This window comes from Hipposideros armiger, unplaced genomic scaffold, assembly GCF_001890085.2.
Source record: "Hipposideros armiger isolate ML-2016 unplaced genomic scaffold, ASM189008v1 scaffold_11, whole genome shotgun sequence".
In the NCBI taxonomy this organism is placed as follows: Eukaryota; Metazoa; Chordata; class Mammalia; order Chiroptera; family Hipposideridae; genus Hipposideros; species Hipposideros armiger.
The window spans coordinates 2,840,880-2,848,743 of NW_017731361.1; the positions used below are offsets into that span (position 1 = coordinate 2,840,880).

The 7,864-nt window shown below is 48.4% G+C and overlaps 1 long non-coding RNA gene across 1 annotated transcript in view; it reads left to right on the forward strand.

Annotated features, from left to right (window-relative positions):
• Window positions 1-703: 703 nt before the first annotated feature.
• LOC109393304 (uncharacterized) overlaps window positions 704-7,864 on the forward strand; it is a 71,189-nt gene continuing 64,028 nt past the window's right edge. Inside the window, exon 1 of the long non-coding RNA XR_002126226.1 lies at window positions 704-833. This is a non-coding gene — a long non-coding RNA (uncharacterized LOC109393304). The remainder of the gene's footprint in view (window positions 834-7,864) is intronic.

Genomic DNA, 7,864 nt, shown 5'->3' on the forward strand with positions numbered 1-7,864 from the left:
ACTATAGCAAGCAAGGGAAGGAATCTGAAGGGAAAATAAATTTAACAATGGGAAACAAATCTTTGCAAGTAGGGCTTGTGGGCTTGTCCTAGGCTTTGCTCTGGGAGTGCTTTAGTGATTTCTCTCTGTTGCCTAGCCTCTAGCCCCTCTCCTGGATGAAGTCTTCCTACATTCTCTAGCGAAGGCTGCACTACTAGCTCTGAGGTTGCGGGGGGGGGGGGGGGGGGGGGGGGGGGGACGACGACGACGATTGCCAGAGAGCGATCCAGGTATCATTCTCAGCCCCGGTCCTCACAGGTACAGCTCGGGAAGTAAACAAACCCCTGACCCTATTGGGTCTAGACCAAGAAGAAAGGAGGAGTAAGCAGTCCACACCAAGCCCTGCGTGGCATGCCCTGAGCTGGGTACAGCGGGGACACAGGCCCTGCCTTCCAAAGCACTTGCACTAGCGGCGAAGTGGGCATCGTTTGGAGTCTTGGAGAACTGATACAACCTGAGGGGAGTGCTTGCTGACGTCTCAGGCATCTATCCCAGCTCGGAGGCCGGAGCAGGGAGGCCAGAGTCCGCTCTCCAACGCCCGCGTCGCGGGCAGCTGTATAGCATTCCCGCAGGGACGCGAGGTCCCGAGGCTGGGGGCGGAGCTCGTGCTGTGACACCGCCCCTTGCGCGTTGCCAGGGTGATCAGGTGACTCGGAGCTCTGGGCGCTCGGGGCGGCAGTGACGTCAGGCGCGCCGCTGCTCCTCACTCCGTGGCAGGTGCGGCGCGTCTTGTGCGGTCTCTCCTGGTGCGGTCTGCTCCCTACACAACTAGTGCCCAGCCTGTTGGTGGAGAGGTGAGGTGCGGCGGTCCGGGGATCGGCCAAGGCAGGACCAGGGAGGGGGTGAGACGCGAGCAGGGCCCTTCCCGGGGTCTGCGTGTCCCCGAGCTTCCCAGAGGGCGTCCCGAGAGCCGGCGGGCACCGGGGGCGGGATGGGCCGGCTCCGGAGAGGGTGCGTGCAGCCCCCGGGGAGAGATGGAGAACTGGGGGGAGCGGCAGCAGCCGGCCGGATGCCCATCCGAGCGTCTCCCTTCACCCGCAAACCTGGCTGTTCCTCAGGCTGCCGGTCGCCGCAAGGCTGGCAGAGACTGGTGGAGATCCCGCGCCGCCCGGCAGGCGTCAGGGCGGCGGACTAAGGGGCTTCGCGTTTCAGTGAGTCTCGCGGTTCAAGGAGTCGACGGGCTGGGAGCGGGGCTCGCCACACCCGGTCTCGGGGGACGTCTGCGGGAGGCTTCTGCATCTTTTCGCCTCGGGCTGCGATTTCTGGGGCGCTGCCGGGGTCTTACTTGGTGCTCTGAGCTGGGCCTGAGAGGGGGGCTGGAGGCCTCTCGAGAGCCCGGCGAGTGGGAGCAGGGGCTGGGGGTGTTCAGAAAAGGTGCTGCCGGCGTGGGGGGTGGGGTCTGTGTGGAGAATCCTGACGGTTGAGAACGGTGGCTTGGGAGCTGAGTAGACTTGTTGGGGGAGGTGAAATTTGAGCGGAGTCCTGAGGGGTGGGGACTGTTCTCCCGGCCGCGGTGGGGGTAGGAAGAGTAGAGGGAGGGAAAGGGGACCTCTGGGGAAAGGAGACCGTGATCCTTGAGCTGGAGGCAAAAGAAAGACGATTCTGTGACCGACTGGATCGAGTGCTAGGGCTGTTTTGGGGGACAAGTTTGAAGAATTAGGTTAGGAACGTTTAGGAAAACTCTTGAGTGCCCAGCTGAAGGTTTGCGTGCTGTGGGGAGCCATTGAAGCGTCGGATGGATTGAGGTAGGGGTGACACTGAGTTCGGGAGACACTGAGGAGGCTGTTGTGTACAGTTTGGGAAAGAGGTGACAACCCCTACAAATCTGGTGTGATGGGATTCTGCGAACCCTTCTTATGAGATATTTATAACAGGCGGGTGGGGGTGTAGGCAGCCAGGTGCCCTACATCCCAGCCATTGTTAGCAAATGAAAGCAAAAATTTCTTATGCGGGAAAGGAAACACCAACAGCAGCTCATTTTCCTGTTATTTCATGTGGCCAGGCTTAAGGACTACCTGAGAGTTTTGCCCCCCTCTCGATATGTACGCAGGTTGGATGGTCCACAGCACTTGCCCTTCAGAGATTTCAGAGTGTCTTACAAACACCTCTTATCCCCAGGGTGAAACCCAAACCCCAAGTGACTGGTAGGAGATTTAATTGGGGGAAGTTATTAAAGGATAATCAGGGCCCAAAACATGAATATGGACATTGGGAAAGCTGAAAGGAGTCCCATGTTCTTTATTAATTGTGGAACAAAAAGGTCCCCTTTTCTACCCGGTCCCCTCAGCTTGTGGGCTTCCCAGCATCAGACTGTTTAGGTGTTAATTGTCTATTTTGTCTTAACTTCCTGAGAAACAGAAAGAAAATATTTTGATTACTGAAGAGGAATGATTTAGTGATTTGTGGTTTTTCCCAGCTCTGAAATTTACTGATTCTGTGAACCAGAAAAATGTAGTGATATCCATTTTATATTGAACCTTAGGAACTTCTGTTTTCTGGGAGGAGGTAAAATGGCTGAACCTTCCCACCAACTTGTTTTGTATTTGTTTGACTCCAGAAAACAGAATTGGACATCCAGGGATCCCACACAGTAAAAGGCAGTTAGGGAATTGCTGAGAACCTGGGAAGGTGGCCGCAGCTGGTTTGTGCATAAAGGTAGAAGAAACCTGCCCAGCGCTCAAATCCAGAATGGAGAGCGAACTTCCAGTCAGATCAGTGACATCATTCTTTGTAAACGAAGTCTTAAGATAGGTCCCCTGAACAATGTGTTTACCACACATTACTACTTGTTGAATTTCTCCCTCTGTGTACCTTTTTCAGTGGTCGGGCTTGTTATGATAGTGATATTTAAGGGCTTTTGCAGGAGCCCAATAATATTAAGAATAGCTGGATATTAGATTTCTTGGCCATATTTTAAAAAAATTGTTAGCCATTTTCTAAATCTCTTTGGAAATATTTGAACTGGCCTACTAATCATGCTTCCTTTGCAAAGAAACAGTCCATCTCCCTCCCCACTTCCCCAAACACTATAAACTATGTGCTGTCCGGGCAGTTAAGTAGGCCAAGAGTTTCGGGAAATTTTCCACTTTCATTCACCCCTGCCACCCTGACAAGTTTTCCCAGTGGTAGAGAATTTCAGACTTCATTATCAGGAAAAAATCAAAATAGAAAAGTTAGTGTGTTTCCCTAAACGCAGCTATGATAAACACCATGGGCTGTCCTGTTGAGAAACTGAAATGCCCTCCCTTAAGTGGAACTGGGCCCAGATAAGAGGCAGGGCTGTCTTAAGGGTCAGAGACCCGCCACGGAACATTCTGGGCCTGCACCTTTGTCACCCAGGGCCCTGAACAGAGAGGGCCCTCCTTTCTTGGCACTGAAACATTCCTTGACCTTGAAACTGGATAATGGTCAGTACCCCCCTTCACAGAGGTACCAAGGGGAATTAATGAGAGGCTTGTATGAAGTTTGAGCTCCTCCAAAGCAGAATCTTTTAATTCTTGGATGAATAGTATATATTGAGATGTAGTGAAGTAAAAAAGAGATGGACATTTAAAATTTGCCTCCTTCAAACTCTAAGGCTTTTTTGTGTTTTTTTTTTTTGTTTTTTTTCCTGGAGTATTTGGGCTTGGTTACCAATAAGCCTGTAATCAAGACCTGGAGGCCTGAGGGTAAATGCATGTTTGGATTTCACATGTAAATCAGTTCAGATTTTTCCCCACTCTATTTCCCACTCTTTCAGAGTGCCCTGAGTAAACCAGTAATTTAGCAGGCTGTGGGGCTTTAGACCCAACATCTTTGCAACCCCGAAGGAGTTTATAAAGGTCGTCAGAGACAGAAGTGGGTAATAATGCTCACTACATTGAATAAGAAGTGAGAGTCATCTTTTGAAATTCCCCTATGCTATGTCAGTCCACCAGTCATAGTACTCAAATAGAGATTCAAGTGCTTGCTGATGTTCCCAGGGACTCGACAGAACTATAATATCCATCTTTTAGACTTCTGGCATTTGTTGGCCAGACATAGTTCTCACTTGAGCGAAATTCTGAAAGGAGTCTTCCTGTTTTTCTCAAACTGAGCCGAGTGCTGTGTTCCAAGCCTTCAAGCTCCCCAAGCTTGGCCAATGCTACTAATTGGCTTGGCTATAAAATGGGAGTTAGCAATTAAAAAATAGCAGTATAGAAGCAAGGGGATTGGACATGAGTTGACCCCTCTAGCCTCCAGCCAAAAAGGTTCACACCACTTTGAGTACTATATATAAAGTGCTATTCAACATGAAGTGAGCTTGGAATGACTTCTGTTTTTGTAGTTTTTAGGAGACATGTGGAATATTAGTACTGATTTGGGCTTCAAAACCAGAGCTAGGAAACTGGACGGGCCCTTACTACTAAAGCAAGGGAGGCAAATGGTTTGGATCCAGTCTCTGTGGGCAGCAAGCCTGTGGTATGACTTTACTGAAAACAAGGGATAATATATGTTTTTCTGAACCCTTTCAATTAAATGGTTTAAGGGAGTGTTGGTAATCATGGCGGGAGGAGGGTTTGATTTACCTGAATTTACTCAGTGGGGAGTAATGCCTTATTCATAAGTGCCTGTCATTAGTTCTCTGATGATTTGTGCTGACGAATCATTATTCCCAAGAGAACTGGCTCAGAAAATACATCACAACCGAAAATTATCTGACCACACAGTGCTCAAAGAAAGGTAAGGATGGGGAGCAATTGAACTGCAAAGGTATTTGGGGCAAGGAATTCCTGAGAAGTGGTACTAGGCTTGTGCCACATTGAATTTCTAATACTGTCCGCAGTATGCTTCACTGGTCAGCTTTCAGTGTCAGGACCTTGGGCAGGATCATATGGGGAGAAAATGTGTGAAGAAGGGGACTTTTGTAGGGCAGTGCTTATCTCGAGTTCTTACCATTAAGCCTAATACTTTTTGCTTTCCTGCTGCTGCTAGCTTCCTGGAGACCTCAGACTCCCCCGCCCCCCCGCCCCCCTCCACCCCAAGGCCAATGTGATTCTTCTATCTCTGATCCAGTTTCTGTATCCTTCTGGCTCTGCTGACTGTGCTGAGCTAAATCTTGGTGATCTTTGATGCCTGGTGCCATTGACAGAGGCAGCAGTGAGGGGTAGTCACACTCTGAAGCAAGCAGATCGTTTACCTGTGTTTCTCACACTTTATGTTCCACCTGCATGATTTTTGTCTTCTCTCCAAGCCATCTGTACTATATTTAACATTTGTTTTCTTTAAATTGACCCACTTAAAAAAAACCAAAAAGCAACTAACATCTACTTAATAGGAAAACTGTATCATTACCTTAAATTAAAACTATTATCACCTGCCACAATAGAAAACATCGCTATTAAAATTAAGTTGTTTGTCCATTGTCCCCAGATCATGCCGCATACCCTACTTGGGGAAAGACTGCCTTCAACCAAAGATATGACTCACTAATAGTGAATTTTTCAGATGCTGGTAGATAGGTGGTAGGGATGGCGTGCGGTAGGCAGGCCTTCGGAGGGGGCCCCTTAAATCTCATCTTCTGAAAGTTTATGGGTCTCTGTGATATCAGGAAGACACAGAGTAAAGAATCTAGGAACCAAAAATGAGTAAGTATAGTCAGTGTGAAACCACTGGTGTTTTGATACGAAGTTTGCCAAAAGGAGTCCTGAGCAGTGGCGAGACTGTATATTATATTAAATTCTAGGCCCTTCGCCAGGACCTGACTTCATTGATGCTGTGGTATATTGCTCTTTCTGTGCAAGTGTGCTCTTGGAAAATTCAGGTTTTAGTTCAAGGTGCATGCAATTTGTTTTTTAACTCATCGGTACCCTGTACTACTTTGAGCCCCTTATCTTCCACATATATAGTCGATCTTTGTGGGTATTACTAATGACAGAAATCTGAAGTTACCATCTAGCATTTGTTTTTTTCTAACCTTTGTTATCCACAAAGCCTATTCCGTTTAAAATCCTATGAAAATGATGAGAAGAAAGGAGGGGAGAGTGAGCTGCCCTGGGGTTGTACATCGCCTCTGACGGTGCCGCACGTGGTAGGCATGAGTGGTACTCGCTGGTGTGAAGTGAAATTCAGTCTTGTCCATTAAGAGCCGCCCGCAGTGCTGACTGAGCTACTGCTCCCTCCGAGGGTCAGGAGGGCACGCTTTAATGGTGGAGCAAAGCTGGGGCTGGTTTGGTATCCGTCAGGAACCAGAAGTGCTTAGTTAAATTGCCAGCACATTAAGCTGTGGGGGCCTCTTTCTAAGCCATCAAGATTTCAACTTTCCCACAAAGTCTAATCTAATGGTGGGGGTGGGGGGGTGGGATCAGGCAGAGCTAGTCTTTCAAGGGCTGTGCTGGTGGGGGACCTGGCCTGGGAAGTGGCTTTGTCAGGCTTGTTTGGAGAGATGGACTGGTCCCCTTTCTAGTGTGGCCTCTCAACTTGGCAGGGGGAAGAGTTCGTCCCTTATCTCTCTCTCTCTATACTCGAACCGATCCTTTCATTTTCGCAACTCACTTTCTATAATGTGTTAACAGCTTTCTTCCCTTTCCTTTCCCTTCTATTCTCTGCTGCTTTCTCTTTTGATCCTCCCTCCTGCTGGGCCTCATTTTTCTCTCCATTGTCACTTTGAGGGCTGGCTATTTGAAATTCCAGACTTACAATGCTGTCCTGTATGCTTCAGTGACTAGATGTAATTCGGAGGTCCCCAGCCTTTTTTCTGAGGAGGAGCCAGCCTTCACGGCTCCACCAGCTTTCAGATGGCAGCGTTTGAGGGGTGCAGACCAGAGTCCCTGAGCTGAGTCATTGGATGAGGCTGGAGATACCTGTCCCCCAACTGGGGCTCCCAGCGATGTGGGGAGAGGGCTGTAGTCAGGATTTATCAGGAGCTGTCAGACAGGGGGCTGAGGTCCACTCCTGGGGGCGTCCTTCCAGAAGCTGAAGGCAGAAGCAGGAGGGAATCCTGCATCTGGGCCATCCTCTGGTTTCTGCAGTGGACCATGCATGCCTAACAAAGGCTGGAGAAGGGGCCCTTGGTGAGGTTGGCCTGGAACCCAGGGGACTGTTTGCAGCTGTGGGTCCTGCCCTGCAGCTGGGTTTTTCCAGGTGGCAACTGGAACACACTGCTCTCAGGGGTAGTTGGATGATTGTTGCAAACATTTAGAAGCATGGCTTTCTTGCTCAGTGAGTTAAGGAATGGATTTTTTTTCTCCTAAAAGCCATGTGGTGGACTTTACCCAAAAATGATAAGCAGGGGTTTTAACTTTGATTGTTAAATGTATAGAGAAAAAATATATAACAAAAAGTACAGTGTTCCATGGTTTATTTAATCGTTACCATATTGATGAGCCTTTTGGCTGTTCTAGATCATATGCGGTCCGACAATTAAGTTCGTGAACTTATTGCACCGATGTTGCTAACCTTTTTTGATATCAGAGGGATTATTCTTTATGAATTTGTACCAACTGGACAAATAGTTAACCAAGTTTACTATTTGGAAGTACTGGAAAGGCTGCGTGAAAAAGTTAGACGAAAACGACCTGAACTTTTTGCCAATAATTCATGGCTCTTATATCATGACAATGCACCAGCTTACACGGTACTGTCTGTGAGGGAGCTTTTAGCCAGTAAACAAATAACTGTATTGGAACACCCTACCTACTCACCTGATCTGGCCCCCAATGACTTCGTTCTTTACCTGAAGATAAAGAAAATATTGAAAGGAAGACATTTTGGTGACATTCAGGACATCAAGGGTAATATGACAACAGCTCTGATGACCATTCCAGAAAAAGAGTTCCAAAATTGCTCTGAAGGGTGGACTAGGCGC